General features: G+C 36.6%; 1 protein-coding gene and 2 long non-coding RNA genes across 8 annotated transcripts in view; all 3 read right to left on the bottom strand.

Annotated features, from left to right (window-relative positions):
• The window catches only part of LOC145824591 (uncharacterized), a 188,703-nt gene that overhangs the window by 99,483 nt on the left and 68,080 nt on the right, over positions 1-21,140 (bottom strand). The window lies entirely within an intron of this gene.
• On the bottom strand, positions 697-4,691 carry LOC145824593 (uncharacterized). Of its 3 annotated transcripts, none has more exons than XR_014366381.1 (3): positions 3,995-4,691; positions 3,578-3,681; positions 697-904 (listed from the first exon to the last, which is right to left on the bottom strand). It is a non-coding gene; the product is annotated as an uncharacterized LOC145824593 (long non-coding RNA). The 3 variants fall into 3 exon arrangements; XR_014366382.1 differs by lacking the exon at positions 697-904 and adding an exon at positions 1,161-3,133; XR_014366380.1 differs by lacking the exon at positions 697-904 and having other exon boundaries at positions 3,235-3,681.
• Positions 7,813-9,564, bottom strand: LOC145824594 (uncharacterized). Its single transcript, XR_014366383.1, has 2 exons — positions 8,062-9,564; positions 7,813-8,019 (listed from the first exon to the last, which is right to left on the bottom strand). It is a non-coding gene; the product is annotated as an uncharacterized LOC145824594 (long non-coding RNA).

Below are 21,140 nucleotides of genomic sequence, written 5' to 3'. Positions count from 1 at the left end.
ATTTTATTTTGAAAATAAGTGAAAATATAGACTATGAGACGTGATTGTAGACGGTTAGAAATGGTGGCCAAAGGTGGTTGTTGGCAATGAGAGGTAAAGGCTAGAGGTGATTATTGTACATAAGAAGTGGTTGGAGATGATGACCGGTTAGCCGCCTGGAGTCATAATTGAAAGTGGTTTTCAATAAAAAGTGATAACCAAAGATCGTTATGGCCAGTAAGAGATAGTTTGTGGTGATAGAAGGTAATTAGTGGTTGAGGGATATGGTTGGCCGCCCTACTATAAAATCATAAATATATCACGAATTTTAAGTGTGATGTATGTTATTTAATCAAGAATTTTTTATTGAGGGTAATTTTTTATCAAACTTTTTGACTGTCATTAAAAGATAATTCCATCACGTGTTTTAACCGTGATAATAAATATTTAGATCACAGATTTTAAGTGTGACTAATAATCAATAAAACCTGAGATTAAACTTAAATAATCCATGATTAATAATGAGATAAGATCGCAGTTATATATATTTCTCATCACGGTTAGTGTGTGTAATAAAATAAAGGTTCAACCATAAAATGTGACTATCAATTACAGTGTGTAAATAGTGATTAAAATCTGAACATAATTAATATCTAAAATATAATCAATATTATTTGTACAAAAAGTTTTCTTAAATCACAACATTGACTACATATGAATAGCTAATTATCTCATATATTTCATAAACGAAACTCAAATGTTGGAAAAATATATACAATGAAAATTAAGTAATAAAAGGTTTTTTTTCCGTGATTACACAATCAAAATCTTTTTAGAAAAATAAAAATAAAAAACTTAAGAAAAACTCAAAATTCTTGAATATTCAGTCTTCTTTGACCATATTTTTCATCTCTCCAAGCAATTTCTGACATGAATAATGAAAACACAAATTAGTTCAGAAGTCGCTAGAAACATAGAAATAAACTTAGTGCCTGTTTGGCACAACTTATTTTCAACTTAAGTCAACTCATAGCTTAAAATAAGTTATTTTTGTGTGTTTGGTGTAGCTTAGTGGTGCAGATTATAGCTTTTTATAAGCTAATTTTCAGCTTTTTTTTGAGTGGAGAAGGAGCTGCTTTTCCATTTAGCTTAAACGAAAAGCTGAAAATCGAGGGACAAAATTACTTAAATGCCCCTCATCAATTTCAACTATTACGAAAAACCCAAGTATATAAACTTCTTTTCTCAAAACACTACTCATTTGCTCACTGGAGAGAGAGAGAGAGAGAGAGAGAGGTGATTTCTGACATGTTGAGGCGCTTTCCAATAGGCAATTTTTGGCAAACAAACTAGAGCACTCTCTCTCTCTCTCTTCACGATCTCTCTTTTTTTTCTCTCTCTCTCTCTCTCTCTCTCTCTCTCTCGCTCTCTCTTACGATCTGCTCCGTCGTCACCTCCCGTCACCACCGCCATCGCGATCTAAGATTTGCTCCGTGCTCTCTCTCTCTCTCTCTCTCTCTCTCTCTCGATCTGCGTTGTTTGTCCTAATCGTTGTTGCTGTCGCGATCTACATTGAAACCTTAGCCACCGGCAATTATTCGCCGGCGGCATTGAAACCCCAGGAAAAAATTGAAGAAAAATAAAAAAAATCAATATGAATATTAATTAAAAAAGAAAAAATTGTATATTTTTGAAGAAAAAGAAAAAAATCAATATTAATTAAAAAATCAATATTAATTGGTATTAATTATGAATAAATTAATATTGTATATTTTTGTAATGAATTAATTATTAATTGATACTAATAAAGCCTTTAATTGATACTAATTAATAATTTTAGTATTAATTGAGACTAATTAAGCAATTAATTGATATTAATTAATTTATAATGGAAAAAAATTGTAACAATAATACTTCCATTACATTTTTATCAAATGTATCAATTTTTATATTAATTGATACTAATTAATACTAATTATATTAACCTTTATTAATGAAATAATTTTTTTAAATTAAAACTGAAAAAAAAAATGAAAAAATTATCATTTTTATATTATATAAGGGCAAAAAGAATAATTATATAAAAAACTATTTTACAACTTATCAACCAAACACTACCCTACTACTTAAATCCATAATCTCACAGTTGCACCAAACAGGTTAACAGTTTATGTTCACAGTTATAAGCTTCTGTTAAGCTATAATCTATAATCAATTTCCTACAGCTCTACCAAACGGAGCCTTACTCATTTGTTCAAAATTAAAGAAAACAAAAATTAAAAGAAAAAAAAAATCTAAAAGTTTATAGGATTTATCAGAGTTTGAATTAATCAACTAGACTGAAATTAAATGCAGGGACAACATCATCCAGACACATCAACTGGATAGGTAAGGAAAAATACAAAATTCTTGATAAGTGGTCTAAGAACAAAGAACAGATTAAAATGGAGAGAGAGCTGAGCAATACACTACACAAGAGAGGGGTGTTTTGTTGACATGTCAAGCTTCCAGGAAAAAGAATATCACAGAATCACATTACTCTCTTAATCAAAGATGTAACACGATTTAGAGTCTCTCTAGAGAACGGCCCTTGGAGTTGGGGCCAACCAAATAATTCAAACTCCATAATGTGAAAAATGGAGAAAGGGTAATTCATATAAAAATGAATTAGGGTTCAGATTTGGGATGAAAGAGCACTAACGTAGTGCTTGGCCAATCCCAATCCCAAAATAATAAAAAAGCCTCAACTTCAATATACTAAAATTTCATTGCTTTAGCTGGCAATAACAGATGATTTTGTCCCTAGTTAGTGCTTAAGTTGATGATAAAACTTAACCATTTCCATTAAATAAATAATAAATAGAACAAAAACTAAGGTTATTAAAAATCAATACCAATTGAAGTAACTGAGCAGCTAAACATAAAAACCTTATGCTTGACAATGGGAAAGGGTCATGAACTTTAGACGATGAAAAGGCGGTTCATTAATCTCAGAACATGGTGCTATATATGACGGAATGAATCATACAGGAAGGAATGAATCACAGTGGGGATGAGATTTCAATTCAGAAGTTACTTACAACTTTGACATAAGACCCAGCTATGTAACTATGTTTGCCATTTTCAGAGTGTTGTGTTACAATTATTACCTCCTCTGAAAAGGAAAAAAAAATATATATATATATACTATGATTAGTGTAAACAATCTCTAAAACATTATTATGATTAAGCAAGAAGCAGAACAGAGACACTACATTTAAATCAAAAATGAAAAGGAATCAACATGAAGAAAGAACACATGAGATCGCCATATACATAGGAAAATTTGTGTATATATGTACACACAGCTACCAAAAGTCACAAACATCTAGCAGTAGTCAAGCATTTTGTAAAGGTCTTCTAATAAACTATATATTTGCATTCAAAAAGCCACCTATAATTGGAGACCTAAAAGAAGGGACAACAAAGCAAAATGGATCAAAGGTCACCAAGATTTGAGTCAACTTGCTTGGCTAATAATGCAAAGATATATTATGATTATAGGCAGCTTCCATGCATGCAGTTAATTGTTGGTTAGTGTGTTTAAGCCATGGGATACCTGGTTTATTAGGTGTCCTAGTGAATGCTCTAGGCGAACTGACACTTGTAAAAACAAGACTTCAACTCAAGCTATTCAATTTCATTCTTGGAATTTTGTTTCTCCTGTAGAACAAAGAATGATGTCATTAATGAGCACTTGAACAAGTTCATGGATGACAACAAAGCAAATGACCATAAGAACTTCGCTTGTTTACAGCCCTATAACATGAGCACTAGGCAGGCATATGAATGAAGCATTCACAATCTAAAAAAATATTCATCGACAACATCAAGTTTCAAAGCTTGAATAAGAACTGGCTAGAACATCTAAAGAATGAGAAACATATAGAACTATCATACTGAGTATCTAAAGTTCGTTACAAAAGAAGTGGCAATTCCTATCATTGGTAGAGAGATACAGACTGGAATAGCATACCTAGATCTTCCAGAGCTACTGCTTCAACTGATTATTCAGCTCTCCCCGCTGAGATGCACATGCTCTAAAGTCTTAGAAACACCAAAGATTAAGTGCACGTCTGTGTATCCAACCCAAATTGCCATGTAACAGATAGCAGCGCACGACCCAACAACAAGCTGCAGAAGTTAGTTTCAAAAACCAGAACACATGACAAACACAAATTACTGAAATAGAAACGGAGCAGAAAAATGAGAACCACAAATAAGCTTTAGCTAAAGAATCTATAAGTTCAGAGCATCCCCATGAACTATGAAGGGCCATATTGCTGCCCGAAATTAAAAAGGCAATGACACTAACTTACATGCATATAAATATAGACACCTAGATTATACACTCGCATAATGAGATTAAATTATTAGAAAGTTAAAGCACCTAAAACTAATGAAGCCTGAACGCTCGACTTTCAGAAAATTAAAAGCTCAAGTCACATGTCACATTTGAAATATATGTAAATACTCAATTTATGGTGTACATCAGCCTACCTTGATAGATGTTTATTCACTTACGAGAACTTTACCTTCTTATATGAACTAAACGTTTCAGAAAATAAAAAAACTCAAATAAAATATCGTACATTGAAACATAAGTAAACACTCTAGTCAAACAAATCATAAACCTACCAAATTTAGCGTTGTCATGAGTTATGGCGTACATCAGCCTACCTTGATACATGTTTATTCACTTGTTGTAAGAGCTTTTCCTTCTTATAAGAGCTAAATATATGCACGTCTCTTGACCTTATTTCTGCCACTAGCACCTGGTTCAGGAGAATAATACCTAAATGGGAGCATAAGCCAAAGCACCTGGTTCAGGAGAACTTCGCTTGCGTAGTGCTCATGTTGTTGATGAAATTTGGTAATGCTTCACTCAATATGGAGAATATTCCTGTTAAAATCCACCTACTCTCCACCTACTTCACCCACTTAAACCTACTCCACTAAACCTAACCCACTACACCACTACCACCTCACCTACTCCACTAAACCTAACCCACTACACCACTACCACCTCACCTACTCCACTAAACCTAACCCACTACACCACTACCACCTCCACTTCACCTACTCTTTACCTACTACACACTCACCCTCTTCTATATATAGGAATCATGAATCATTGTAATAGACATCAATATATCAATCAATAATAATACATACAATTTATTCTCTCTCTTTCTCTATACATTATTTCTTACATGGTATCAGAGCTGGTTTAAAACCTAGTATTTTCGCTTCTCCGGCGGGCGGCAACCTCACCTTAGCCGCCCGCCGGACCTCAACCTATTCCGCTGATAAAATCAACAAAGATTTGTGCAACTGTAGTCATGTGTGAGGCTGATGGAGAAGAATTCTTCACCTCATATGACGAGACAGTCTGGAACTGGAAACATTGCAACATTCTGCTCTGGAATTCTGCAGCAGCTAGATTATAGCTTGGTTGAGTGCCAAGCTTTGGTTCTTCCACCCACTCTTGAACTTGCCCAGCAAAGTGTGAAGGTTCATGCTTGTGTTGGAGGGACTAGTGTGCGCGAAGATCAGCGCATTCTCTCCAGTGGGGTTCATGTTGTTGTTGGTACTCCTGGTCGTGTGTTTGACATGTTGCGGAGACAATCACTTCGCCCTGTTTACATCAAAATGTTTGTCTTGGATGAAGCTGATGAAATGCTGTCACGAGGTTTTTAAAAATTAGATCTATGATATTTTCCAATTGCTGCCACCCAAAATCCAGGTTGGGGTGTTCTCAGTTGCTGTCACCCAAAATCCAGGTTGGGGTGTTCTCTGCCACAATGCCACCAGAGGCTCTTGAAATCACCAGGAAATTCATGAATAAGCCTGGAAAGAGAAAAAGCTCATGCTAGGATTTGCGAAGTGATTCGCTGCAGGAATTTTGGCTTTGGATGAAACCCTTACCATACTCCACTCATTCTCTCCAACTGTTCTAACTTTTTATTTTTATTATTATTATTATTATATCAAATAATCAATGCACTCATGTTCCCCACTAACAGTGTCCACTTTTGACCCAAACCATTTTCAATCCATCATTTCTCCTTCACCTTTTGCACCCCACTCACCGACTCTCTCTCCACTTTATCACATGGGTTTGTCCCTCTCTCTCCTCCATTTGATTTCAAAAATCACTTATTTTTATTTATTTTTTCCAAGTCACTTTTCCTCTTTTTTAAATACCCCACTTTATTTTGAAACAATCGCACTGATGTTTTTCATATAATCCATCTATAAATATTTTTTATCTATTTTCTTTCTCCCTTGTTTTCTTTCATTTTATTTTTATTTTTTCAACAAAAAACTCCCAAAACAAAAACAAAAAAAAAAATAACATTTTACAAACTTGTTATTTCTTCATGCCGGGGATCAACCCCGATCAGCATTTTACACCATAAAAAAAAAAATAAAAATAAAAAAAAATAAAAATAAAAAAACACAAAACAAAACAAAACACAACCAACACAAATCGGAACAGTGGGATTTTTCTTCTCGCCTATTCCGCCGGTCTTTTCTTCTTGCCTCCGTCCTGGGCGGTCCTTGACGGTGTTGCCTCCGTGCTTCCTCGACCACCAAGCAAGTTGCCTACTCCCTGCTCCTCCACTGCAGCATATGGCGGCCCTCCAAATCGGAACATAAAACTGGCCTTCCGCTTCAGCTCCTTGTTTTCCGCCTTTAGCACACTTATCTCTGCTCGCGCATCCTTATACATGCGTTGGAGCAGAGTCAGTTGGGCGTTTAACTGCTGCACCTCATTTGTCCTACTCTGCAGCCGGTTCGACAAATTTGTAACCGCAGTCATGGTTTCCACACATGACTTCAAGGTATACTGATTGGCCTCCACATCCGACTGCACCGCCATTCTTTGCTCCACCGACCGCATCGGAAAGTTCAACGGAGCAAACTCCGGGGTGCTTGGTTGAGTTTCCAGTGCCACCGCACCAGTTCTCTCTCTTGTTGACTCGTTGAGGTCGGGAAAGAGGGTGAGCAGCCCGCGGGAAGACGAAGCCATTTTTCTGGGCTACAAAATGTTCCACAGTTTCTCTCTCCGAAGAGGCAGAGTTTTTTCAGAGAAGGGTTGGTTTCAGAGGTTTCAGAATGGTATGCCTCCGCCTCAGCCTTCGTCTTGGTTAAATAGCCAAGGCAGCCACGCGCATCGCGCGCCTCTTGCCACCAGCCGACAAACGGGCACGCAAGCCAAGGCGCCCACGTGCCTCGCCATCATGTCCGGCACACCTTTTGATGAATTGGGCACGCCTTTTGATGGCACGCCTTTTTATGGATTGGGCACGCCTTTTGATGGCACGCCTTTTGAAAGATTGGCACACCTTTTGAGGGTGCGACTTTTTAGGGGTCCGACAAGACTCTGTAAACTGTCCCGACATTGATTCCGGTTAGTTTCTACATGGGTCCGACAAGACTCTGTAAACTGTCCCGACATTGATTCCGGTTAGTTTCTATATGGGTCCGACAAGACTCTGTAAACTGTCCCGACATTTGATTCCGGTTAGCTTTTCCAAGGGTCCGACAAGACTCTGTAAACTGTCCCGACATTGATTCCGGTTAGTTTCTACAAGGGTCCAGCAAGACTCCGTAAACTGTCACAACAACTGTCACCACATTGTCTGCTACAACGGTCCGACATGACCCCATAAACTGTCTTCTACATGGTTATGACACCCCCATACAGTGTCCTCTACAACGTTATGACACCACCATCCAGTGTCTTCACCAATGGTCTGACACGACCATACAGTGTCTCTTATCCTCTTTTATTTTTATGTATTTTCTTGTTTTGTTACTCTCTCCAAACTCAAGTTGGTTAGTTCCTATCCCCCTTGAGTTTGCGGGGGGCTGTTAAAATCCACCTACTCTCCACCTACTTCACCCACTTAAACCTACTCCACTAAACCTAACCCACTACACCACTACCACCTCACCTACTCCACTAAACCTAACCCACTACACCACTACCACCTCACCTACTCCACTAAACCTAACCCACTACACCACTACCACCTCCACTTCACCTACTCTTTACCTACTACACACTCACCCTCTTCTATATATAGGAATCATGAATCATTGTAATAGACATCAATATATCAATCAATAATAATACATACAATTTATTCTCTCTCTTTCTCTATACATTATTTCTTACAATTCCAAATGCTTCACTCAATGTGATGAAAAAAGTGTTTTTTCCCTTGATTTGATAAGCATTTTATGAAAGGGCTGGAGATGGATTTTGAGCAATTTTTCATCAAATTCAAATTTGATAGAGAAAAAAAAAAACAGGTTAAAGGATTGAAAAAGAACTTTTTAGTTGCAGCAGAGCAGACTGCTAATTTTTTACTTTATAATCGTCAGCCAAAAAGGTTAATTCAAATATATTCATGTAAGAAAGGGAACATGGAATTTGACTAAACTTTGGAAAGAAAAGTAGTCTTACCTAATTAACTGTGGATAACAGATGCAAATACAATGAAAAACTCAAGAGCCATGACAAAGTGACGATTGCATTTATAAGGCAAAATGTCCATCTTACAGCAGCCCTAGCCTCATCCATCAATCTCAAAACTCCAGGTCTGGGCATCACTTGCCCATTAACAACACAAATCCATTTTCTTGGAAATCATTCATCCAGAATAATCACCCACATAGATGAACTAACAAGGAATCATAAATGAAGAATAAATAAATTCCTACTTACAATTCCAGATTTGATAATTTCCTTGTATCTTTCAGTCTTCCAATCCTTCAGATAAATAATCCTAAAACAGTCCATAAATATAGCAAACTAATTGATGATACAGATTAAAAAAAATCTCTTCAATTTGGAGGAATTTACAAGAGATTAGCATAAATATAGCCAATTCATCTCTGTTAAAGACCTTGATCTCTTCCCCCTTTTTCCCCCATTTCTTCTCTCCAATAGGAAAGCTTTAAGAATAATTACGACAAAATTGCTATTGGTAACTTTGAGAAACCCTCTCTTTGCTCACAAAAGAAAGAAACCCTCACTCAACCAATCAGCCTGGCCTGTTTGGTTAACAAATGCAAATCCAACTAATTGACTTGCTTAAATTAATTTTTTTTTTTTTAATTTTTTTAAATTTCCTAGAAACCAAAAAACCAAAATCAAAATCCAAACTCAACTACTATCAACTAAAACCACGCAATCAAACAATGAGAACATCAAAATTAAAAACACAACTACAGTCAGAATTTAAAATATATATATATATATATAATTAATTATTTCTATGTCGAGCAAGGTTTTTAATGAATTGAATTGCAAGTACTTGGAATTTGAATTCTGAAGAAGTTGGGAATAAGAAATGCAAGAATCAAATACTCATGAGTTCAAGTGAGTCCCGCTTAGGGGATAATGGTAATCTGTTAGGTGAAAAAAAAGGTGTAAAAAAGATTTATTGAAGAGCTGGTGTTAATAATAAGTTTAAGAATATAAAAACTAATTCATAGAATCAGATATAGAATTTGTATAGATGGACAAAATTTTACAGAAGTAGAGTTGTGGAGGTCGTCGGGAGCACCGGAGATAGAGCCGGCGTCGGAGGCACCAGCGGAGCGAACGTTGGAAGAGACAATCTTCAAACAAGAGGAAAGAAACCTCACAGCATTCGGGATGAAGGTGTGCTTGGTCTTGTTGCTTTCTTGTGCTTTCTTCATAATCAAAGACTTCTTCAGGTTTCACCGCTCACCGGGAAGTTACCGGTAATGATAACTGCTTCGCCGCCGCCGGCTCCCTCCGACTCCGCCGCCGCCGGAAATTGACGATCAGATACTCCACGGCGGCAGACTTGGAGGAAGAAGAAGAAGCGGTAGCGGTAGTGGCAGTGGCGGTAAATTTGTTGTTGTCGCGGTCGATCGAGAGAGAGCATAGTTGAGGGAGTCCCTAGGATTTAAAATAATTTTTTTATATTTTCTCAATTATTTTATTTTTTTATTTTTATATGGATAAAATTGATATTATAAAAATATAAGAATTTGTTGGTTTCTTTTCTCTCTTAATCTCTCCACTTTTGAGAAGATTGAAAATAATTGTCATAAAAGAAATGAGTTTCTCTTCATTTCTCCTCATTTCTCTCTATTTAAGTTATCCAAACAAATAAGAGAAATACATATCTTTCCATTTATTTTCTTTTCTCTCCAAGTCTCTCAATCCAAACATAAAATAAGAGTAAAATTTTAATTTGAACTTTACTGGGCTAAAAAAAAAAAAAAAAAAAAAAACAAAACAACAACAACAACAATGCAGACACACAATTCACATTATAGATAAGACCCAGTATATTAGAGCACTCTAAAACTCTTTTTTCAGAACTTCAAATTATTTTTGTTATTTTATATAAAAACAAGATTGGAAATATATATGCAATCACATTTATTTACGAATTGTGATTAAAAAAAAATATATATATATATATATATATATAATCACACATATTTGGAAAAAGAGATTAAAAATGAATACTATCTCACTTAATTAATTTAGTATGATTAAAATATTATTTTAATTTTTTTAATCACACTTTTAATAAAAATAATTTTTTTTTTAATTTTTCTTGTCTGATCTTTAAATATTATTGTATTAGTGCCGGAAGTGGTTGACGGATGAAGTTATTGTTGTGAGTGTGGCCGATGGTGATGAGAATGAATGGCAACAAGACGAGATTGGAGCAAATTTGTCATCCCCCACCTTCGTCCCATATCATATCAGGGGCGGGAATAGGTTAGTTTTGTAGTTTTAAAAATAATAATAATAATAATAAAAATTAAAGGTAATATATTGATAAATTAATGGTAATAAATTAAACAGTTTACAAATTTATTATAGACAATAATTTATAATTAATGAGAGTTCAAATATGTAATATGATAAATAAATGAAAAAAAATGAACTTTAAGTATAATATTTTAATTTTTTAATTTTATTATATCAAAAAAAAATTGAGACGGGGATGGGGTAGATCGGGGATGGAAGAGTAATGGATGGTAGTCGGAAAGAATAGGGGAAAGAAGAAGAAATGTCAAAAAAATATTAAATAGAAAACAAAACCAACTGTTTTTGGTTTACAAAATTTAATAAATTTGTAAACTGTTTATAACTTTTTAAAAAGGAAAATAAAAATCAAATGAGTTTTGTTTATAGTTTTCAAAAATTATGTAAATATAAACAAAAAAAAAAAGAAAAAGAAGAAGAAGATAAATATAAGGGGTATTTACAAGCCGGTCCTATTGACAAGACTTATTTACCTACAAGTCTTGATTGATAAATTTATCATTGTAAATTTATTCATAAAAATAAGAGAGACTGATAAATTTATTATTGAATAAAAAATAATATGACTTAATGGTATTTAATTCTCTTTAATGAAACTAATTCATAATTACCTCTAAATATATATATTACCAAACTGTTGGGATATATCTCCTTATTGGAGTTTGAGACCCAATTGGTTTGTTAAAAGAATTTTAATTTGGTTTGGTTTAGATATAATATATTTTGTATATATTATATCTAATTTGTGGAGACCTAATTCAATTTGGTAACAATTAGGGTTTGATTACAAAACCCAATACTCAACTATATATATATATATTTGGTATTGGTTTTTCCAATGAAGAAAAATAGGTGTTGTACGGCTCATACAAATTGTCTTCGGTGGGTTTTGTTATCAATCACAAGTTTGCTGTGTGATTGATTTTTTGGGTGCATATTCAACGTGTGGTGGCAGTGTATTGCTTGGGCAAACAAACAATAATGCTCCTTGTTCATCTGGTTCAATTTCTAGTTTTGATTTGGTTCGTTATTTTGGATCTTCTACAACTCTGGTTCTGAAGATTTTTGTTCATCTATTTGGTGATGTCTTTCGTCTTTGTTTATTTGTGATTATTTAGAATTCACCTAAGGGTGGTTTGTGAGACTATTTGTGTCTCGTTTGTAATCGTTTGGAACTTATTCGGTTGATAGTGGAATCGGATTTTGATCATATGGACGTACCTCACATTGTGGGAACCATGTAAAATTCTTATGTTGCTGTTGATTTAATTTTTTCTCATTAATTTTTATTCCCATTGAATGATTTACTGGTGGGGAATCATCGATTTTCCCTAACAACTAATATCAGAGCTTACGGTTTAGTTGGGTTTATTTATTTGTGTAAATCAATGGAGGGGAATATGGGTCGCATGTCTAGCTTCAATGGAAGCAATTGGGTAACTTGGAAAACTAAAATGGTGGACCTATTATTTTGTAAAGATTTGTGTGGGCCAATTGAGGGTGATAGTGGCAAACCTGATGATATGAAAGATGATGAATGGAATAGGCTTAATTGAAAAGCCGTTGGTGTTATCCGTCAATGGATTGATGATAGTGTGTTTCATCATGTTGCTACTGAAACTTCAACACATGATTTATGGAAAAAATTAGAAGGCCTTTATGATAGGAAATCAGCCACAAATAAAGCTTTTTTGTTTCGTAAGTTGATTAATTTAAAATATAAAGAGGGTAGCCCTATTCCGGAGCATCTGAATGAAATAAAGAGTATTGTTAACCAACTTGCTTCTATAAAAATTATTTTTGATTATGAGTTGCAGGCTTTGATGCTACTTAGTTCTTTGTCCGAAAGTTGGGAGACTTTGGTTGTGACAGTTAGTAATTCTGCACCCGATGGAGTTGTCACAATGGACCAAGTCACTAGTAGCTTGTTGAATGAAGAAACTAGAAGAAAATCAGTGAGTTCATCTCATTCGGAAGCATTCGTTGTGAGAGGCAAAAGCAAAACAAGGGGGAGGAGTAAGACTCCTCATGGTCATGATCAAAGTCGTGACAAATCAAAAGATGATTTTTTTTCAAAGAAAGACATTAAGTGCTATTATTGCCATGAGAAAGGGCACATGAAACGAGAATGCCGAAAGCTCAAGAACAAGGAGAAAATGCGTGATAAAAGTGTGGATAAGAAGCAAGAAGACACAACAACAATTACTACCAATGGTGATCTCATGGTCGTTTGTGAAAATGATTGTATCAATTTTGTAGGCCAAGAGAACAATTGGGTGATTGATTCCGGTGCTTCTTTTCATGTGACTTCTAGAGTTGATTTCTTCACTACCTACACCGAAGGAGATTATGGTTTTGTTCGAATGGGTAATAAAGGTTTGTCCAAGATTATTGGCATGGGTGATGTTTGCTTAGAAACAAATTTGGGCTGCAAGTTATTGCTTAAAGATGTGAGGCATGTTCCCGACATTCGCCTCAACTTGATCTCTACCGGAAAGCTAGATGATGAAGGCTTCAACAACAGATTTGGTAATGGAATATGGAAGCTCACAAAGGATTCTTTGGTGGTGGCTAAGTAGAAGAAGACTCATACACTTTATTCGATGCAAGGAAAAATTTGTAAAGGTGTTGTCAATGCACTTGAAGATGATACTTCTACCGAATTATGGTACAAGCTGCTTGGCCACATGAGTGAAAAGGGGCTACAAGTTTTGTTCAAGAAAGAACTTCTACCTGGTTTGAAAGGTACACATCTTAAAACTTGTGTTCATTGTTTGGCGGGTAAACAACATAAAGTTTCTTTTCAGAAAAATGTTGCTTCTAGAAAAGAAAATGTTTTGGAGTTGATTCATTCGGATGTTTGTGGTCCTTTGAAAGTTAGAACACATAGTGGTGCACTTTATTTTGTTACTTTCATTGATGATTATTCAAGGAAAGTTTGGGCTTTTCTACTAAAAACTAAAGATCAAGTTCTAGAAGTATTTAAGCATTTTCAGGCCATGGTTGAAAGAGAAACATGGCAGAAATTGAAGTGCATCCGATCAGATAATGGTGGTGAATACATTGGGCCATTTGATGAGTATTGTTGCAGGCAAAGTATTCGGCACCAAAAGATAGTTAAGAAGACTCCTCAACAAAATGGCGTTGCCTAGAGGATGAACCGCACAATTGTGGAAAGAACAAGGTGTTTGCTTTCGCAAGCTAAATTGCCAAGATCCTTTTGGGGTGAGGCAATGAAGACAGCGGTTGACGTAATCAATTTGTCTCATTCCTATCCTTGGAATGGTGATGTTCCAGAAAGAGTTTGGACTAGTAAAGATGTGTCTTATGAGCACTTGAGAGTGTTTGGTTGCCAAGTTTTTGTTCACATTCCAATGGATGAGAGGTCTAAGCTTGATAGTAAGTCAAGACAATGCATTTTTCTTGTCTATGAGCGTGATGAATTTGGGTATAGATTGTGGGGTCTGGTCGACAAGAAAGTCATTCGAAGCCGTGATGTTGTGTTTCTTGAAGACCAAACAATTGAAGACTTTGGCAAAGGTGACCAACCGAAGCCAAAAACTAGTGATCTCATAGACATGGATCCATCTCCTTCATCTTCAGTTGATGATGAATATGGGGGAGATGTGCAGCCACTCATAGAAGATGTAGAGGATGATGCTAATCCTAATGAAATTGAGCTAGAAATTGAGGAAGAGCATCCAACTCAAGAACCGCCACCACAACTTGAGTTGAGGAAATCTACGAGAGACCGACAACCTTTAAGAAAGTATCCTCCCAATAAATTTTTGTTGATTTCCGATCAAGGGGAGCCTAAGAGCTACCAAGAAGCAATTGAGCATGCAAAGAAAGATGATTGAAAAAAGGCCATGGACGATGAGATGAATTCCTTGCTTGAAAACCAGACTTATGATTTAGTGAAGTTACTTAAGGGGAGGAAAATTCTGAAAAATAAGTGGGTTTTCAAATGGAAGAATGATGTCAAGAATCTGAGGTACAAAGCACGTCTTGTTGTGAAAGGCTTTAGGCAAAAGAAATGTATTGACTTTGATGAGATTTTCTCGCCAGTTGTGAAGATATCTTCTATTCGGGTCGTACTTGGCATGGCTGCAAGTATGAACCTTGAAGTTAAGTAACTTGATGTGAAGATCGCATTTCTTCATGGTGATCTTGAAGAAGAAATTTACATGTAGCAACTGGAAGGTTTTGTGGAGAAAGGGGAAGAGAAATTTGTTTGCAAATTAAAGAAAAGTTTGTATGGTCTCAAGCAAGCTCTACGGCAATGGTACAAAAAATTTGACTCTTTCATGATGAATAATGGTTTTTCTAAAACCACTTCGGACCATTGTGTGTTTGTGAAAAAAATTGCGGATGGTAAATTTATTATTCTTTTGCTTTATGTTGATGACATGTTAATTGTGGGTCAAGATTCTACCATGATTAACAGGTTGAAATTAGAGTTGAGCAAGTCTTTTGCTATGAAAGATTTAGGACCAGCAAAGCAAATACTTGGTATGAAAATTGTTCGTGATCGCAAAGAGGGGCTAATTTGGTTGTCTTAAGAAAGCTACATTGAGAAAGTTCTTGAGAGGTTCAACATGGATAAAGCAAAGCCGGTTGGTTATCCAATTGCGGGTCACTTCAAGCATAGTTTGAATCAATGTCCTACAAATGAGAAAGACAAGGAAGAGATGTAGAAAATTCCTTATGCTTCAGCAGTTGGTTCTTTGATGTACGCCATGGTTTGTACAAGGCCGGATATTGCTCACGCCGTTGGTGTGGTGAGTTGGTTTCTCTCTAATCCGGGTAAAGAATATTGGGTAGTGGTAAAATGGATTCTAAGGTATCTTCGAGGGACTTCGAAGGTGTCTTTGTGTTTTGGGGATGGTAAGCCGATGCTTGATGGGTTCATGGATTCTGACATGGCCGGTGATGTTGATTCTAGGAAATCTACTTCGGGCTATTTGATGACTTTTGCAGGGGGAGCTGTGGCATGGCAATCTAAACTACAAAAATGTGTTGCTCTCTCAGCTACCGAAGCTGAATTTATTGCCATTACGGAAGCTTGCAAAGAAGAGTTATGGTTGAAGAAATTTTTGCAAGAATTGGGTTTGAAGCAAGAAATGTATGTGCTTTATTGTGATAGTCAAAGTGCTATTCACTTGAGCAAAAATTCTACTTTTCATTCGAGATCGAAACACATTGATGTGAGATACCATTGGATTCGTGATGTGTTAAATTTGAAATTGTTACAACTCGAAAAGGTTCACACGGATGATACTATTTCGGATATGTTGACTAAGACTTTGTCAAGGGACAAACATTTGAAGTGTCGAACTTTGGCGGGTATGGTTGATGTCTCCACCTAAGTCAATAGGGGGAGAATTATTGGGATATATCTCCTTATTGGTGTTTGAGACCCAATTGGTTTGTTAAAAGAATTTTAATTTGGTTTGGTTTTGGTATAATATATTTTATATATTATATCTAATTTGTGGAGACCTAATTCAATTTGGTAACAATTAGGGTTTGATTACAAAACCCAATACTCAACTATATATATATATTTGGTATTGCTTTTTCCAATGAAGAAAAATAGGTGTTGTGCGGCTCATACAAATTGTCGTCGGTGGGTTTTGTTATCAATCACAAGTTTGCTGTGTGATTGATTTTTTGGGTGCATATTCAACGTGTGGTGGCAGTGTATTGCTTGGGCAAACAAGCAATAATGCTCCTTGTTCGTCTAGTTCAATTTCTAGTTCTGATTTGGTTCGTTATTTTGGATTTTCTACAACTCTGGTTCTGAAGATTTTTGTTCATCTATTTGGTGATGTCTTTCCTCTTTGTTTATTTGTGATTATTTGGAATTCACCTAAGGGTGGTTTATGAGACCATTTGTGTCTCATTTGTAATCGTTTGGAACTTATTTAGTTGATAGTGGAATCGAATTTTGATCCCGTGGACATACCTCACATTGAGGGAACACGTAAAATTCTTGTGTTGCTGTTGATTTAATTTTTCCGCATTAGTTTTTATTCCCATTGATTGATTTACTTGTGGGGAATCATCAATTTTCCTAACACAAACAGACTCTAAGTGTTTGGTGTCTCTTGAAATCAATAGCTGGAAGGGTGCCTCTTTAGGCTTGTGGGCCCATCATAGGTCATGTTTTGATAATCTTAATCATTCATTTTGTATGTCCCTTCGTCTATATTATCAAAATAAATAAATAAATAATCAAATAATCTTAACTTATTCAATTAATCATATTTGTGTTCAAAAAAATGGATGACAATGATGTGTAGTATTACATTAGTTTAAGGGAAAACGCTATGGTTGGTGCATACCATATGCACCCTATCATAAAATGTGTAATTTTATCATAAAATTTAGTAACATCAACTATAAAATGTATACTCTCACCACAAAAATATCCACAATTTTGTGGTTAATGTTATAAAAGTTTGTAATTTAATTACGATATTTTTTATTACGTCAATTTGTAATGAGATTATGTATTTTATGATTGATGTTATAAAATTTTATATTACATATTTTGTGATAATATGCACCCTTAGGAGAACCCTAGTTTAATTGAGGCAATTACCCCCACCTAACTTCAGGAAATAAAAATTCAAAAAAAGAAAATAAAATAAAAGAAAAAGACTGTAACACGTCCGCGAGGGACCCCGCTACAGTTCGGACTCAATTTGTGTCACGGTTCTTAATCTGAACCAAAGAGTCCAAATCTGGCAAATCGTTTTGAGAAGATAGATTTTTGAAAGAAGTGCCAAACATGGACTGCTTTGCCAGATACAGAGTCGCCACCTAAATATTTTATTTTGGAGGAATTTAGGAAACCCTGACTCGGTGCCAAAGGCCACGTGTCCGTCATCACCAAAGTTGCCTCGGCTCAGGAACTTGGGTACGATTGGGGAAGGTCAGCTATGAGCACCCCCTCTCGCCCGATCTGAAGATCGGCCTCTACTAACCATGATATCCGTTTTTGAAAACGTTATGTGTTCTTATTCTAGTTATTTAGCCAAAAATTACTATGTTACGCGCACAGCAAACAAGTATAGACCAAATCGCCTAAATTGGAACAAAACATTGCATGTTTGTTTTGAAAATGGTTTGCTACTCGCAAGTAGGCTAAAATGCAGATTTTGCCACCCTCAAGTGTGCTTTAGAAAAGATGGTTTTGCCACTATCTAGTGAGCTTAAGACTCACAGTTTTAATGCATTATTCCAAGTTAGGTAATTCAACCTTCATCCACAGGCATTCAAGCAGTTATATCACATAAGCAGCTAGCCTCATGGTAATCATGCAATTATGGCAACACTCACACGTATGCGGTATGCTAAAGCAAAAGGACTTACAGAGTACTCCAAGCCAAAACAGAAACTAGTTAGTAATCATATGCATGATCCTAGTTCATGTTTAAGATGGCTAATATAACACATGCGGAATGTCACTAGAGTAGGCTCGGCTAGTCTATAAATGACATGTGAAAATGCACAAGTAGCATGTATTCAAGTTAGATTTGAAATACTTATGCAGTTAGTATGATGCGCCGAGCCTGGTGCATGCAATACTGATGAATGATGCACACATGCATAGCATAAGGTATGCTAAAGTAAACATGTCCTAATACTAACCATCAAAAGCAGGTAAGTAAAAGGGAGAAAGAAGTGGGGGTTGGAAGACATGCGCACACGCACCCACACTTATTACAAATTCACCCTCGCTCGGAGGGACTAAAAGAATAATACAAATTAATTAACCTACAAGCTAATTAATTATTACAAATTGCCTAATTAGCTAACAAACTAACTAAGCTAGGAAAAATAGTAAACCGCCTCGGGAGGAGAACTCAATGCAATGCGTGCTCGGGTCTTGCTCGGAAGTGCACCGCCATGCATAGGCTGCCTCTGTTTTCCTTTCTTTACTCCTCTGGAGGCTGGCAAAACCTCAGGATTGCTTCTCTGGATACTGGGGAATGCCATCGGCTGGGTAGAATGCCCACCGGCAGTGGCATGTGATCACCGGCCATTGGTGAAGCTATCGGCAGAGAGAGGGTTGCCGGTCGGCACTTAGCACTGCCGATCGGCAGAAAGTTCCTGCAGAATCTGCAATTGGCAGCAACAGAGGGCAAGGCAGAGCATGGCAATACAATTCAAGGCATATATGCACCAATCATGTCCCTTATCATGTTAATGACTCAAAGGGACATGCTCCTTGGTTCTCGGACCATCAATCGCGCATTTCCATGCGTGATGGCCCAAAGGACCAAGTGTGCACATTTTGATGTCAAATGCAATGCAAACCAACAAACCAAAGTCCAATTCCTATCACTAGATCAAGGAGCAAGACATGCATGCTAAATGTAATGCAACCTAGGCATACAAGCTAAGGATGCAACATGAAAATGCAAGATGCACATGCAAGCATGCAAACAAACATGCAAGGTAAGCATGTGAGCAAACAAATAATGGACTTAAACATGATTTGGGCAACTCTAATAAGGCCCAAAATAGTGGCCAAAGTGACCAAAATAAAGGACTAAGCACATACACACATGCACATGTTAAAGGGGCCAACACTTAAGCACAAATGGGACAACTCTCAAACACATTTGAAAGAGGGTAATCATGGACATATGGCATGCAAGGTAAGCATTGAAAATCATGTTAAGATTGTGCCAAACCAAGCAAACAAAATAGACTAAGCATGCAATAAATGGCCCAAGTACTTGAAGCAAGTCAAAGGGGCTTGAACCATGACCAAGTCAACCAAGCCTCACAAGGCTAAGAGGACTTAAAATAGGTTCAAGGCAGACCTAGACCATGCAAAGGGGGGCCCCTAGATGGCATCTTAGTGGCCCAAATTTAAAGGCATGTACAATGGCCAAAACATGGAACATGCTACACAAGCTTTCAAAGCATTAAAGAGGTGTCCAAGGCAAGCATACAAGCATGTCAAAGGGACTGAAATTACATGAAAAATGGTCCCAACCCACTAAATTAAGGCAAGGATGCATGCTATACATTCACACACTTAAGGCCAACAAGCCAAAAATGCAAAGGGGCTATACAATGCATGCCATGGCCGACCCAAACAACTATGGACAGACCTCTAGCATGGTAAAATAAGCATAGAAGCTTCACAAAACTAAGCCTAAAACATGCTAGAACAAAGGTTTACAACCTAAGGCATGTTAGGGCCTAAACATGGCATTACAAGGTAGGTATGCTAAGCATGCATGGTGTACCAAAACCAATTAAAAACAGTGCTATATCATGGCAAAATAAGCACAAATAACACTTAAGACATGGCCAATATGAACTTAAAAATGGTGCTCACACATGAGGCTAAAATGGCACTTTTTGAAGACAACAAGGAGAGGGGATGGCCCTCTCCTTCTTAGGACCTTAAACCACCATCCTCACCACTGAAATCCCTCAAGATTTCAGTGGTGAGGAGGCCCAAACAAGGTGGTCCCGGAGTTCACCAAAAATAGCACAAAATGGGGCCAAACAAGGCCTAAGAGGGGGTAAATGACCCCAAACACAAAAGTATCCTTAATGAAGTATCTTAAACACAAAAAAAAAAATAGAACTTTTTTATGTTATACACAAAGCTCAAAACAGCAAGCAAGACAGGCTAAAAACTTGTGCAAAAACGGGGGATAAAAGAGGGTTAAAGGCTCACCCTTGTAGACCAACGAAACCAGCAGCTTCTTGGACAAAAAACCAGTCCCTTAGCCTCTGAAAATGGCTTCCAAGCTCCTTAGGTTGATGATGGAGGTGTTGGGCTAGGGGTTGGTGTGCAAAGGAGCCAAGAACCAAGCAATTTGGAGCTAAAATGGAGGAGATATGGAGAGAGATATATGTATGGAGCCTTAGACCAATTCTTGGAACCTCTTGAATGGAAGGATAGGCTCTATATTTATAGAGCAAGACAAGGGGGCAAAGCTTCTCTTGGAAGCTTTGAGCAAAAAGGCCAAGCTTCTCTTAGAAGCTTGGATCAAAAGGGCCAAGCTTCTTGGAGAAGCTAGGCAAAGGGGTCAAGAGGGTCAAACTTCTCCTAGAAGCTTGGAGCAAAAGGGCCAAGAAGGCTAAGCTTCTTCAAGAAGCTAAAAAAAAGGATCAAGCTTCTTGGAGAAGCTAAAAAAAGGGTCAAGCTTCTTGGAGAAGCTAAAAAGGGTCAAGCTTATTGGAGAAGCTAAAAAGGGTCAAAAGGTTCAAGCTTCTTGGAGAAGCTAAAAAAAAGGTCAAGCTTCTTGGA

Source organism: Camellia sinensis, chromosome 4 (genome assembly GCF_055761805.1).
Source record: "Camellia sinensis isolate YWXY chromosome 4, ASM5576180v1, whole genome shotgun sequence".
Taxonomy (NCBI): domain Eukaryota; kingdom Viridiplantae; phylum Streptophyta; class Magnoliopsida; order Ericales; family Theaceae; genus Camellia; species Camellia sinensis.
Note: the sequence above shows the minus strand (reverse complement) of the source record. Positions and strands in the feature narration are given on the sequence as shown.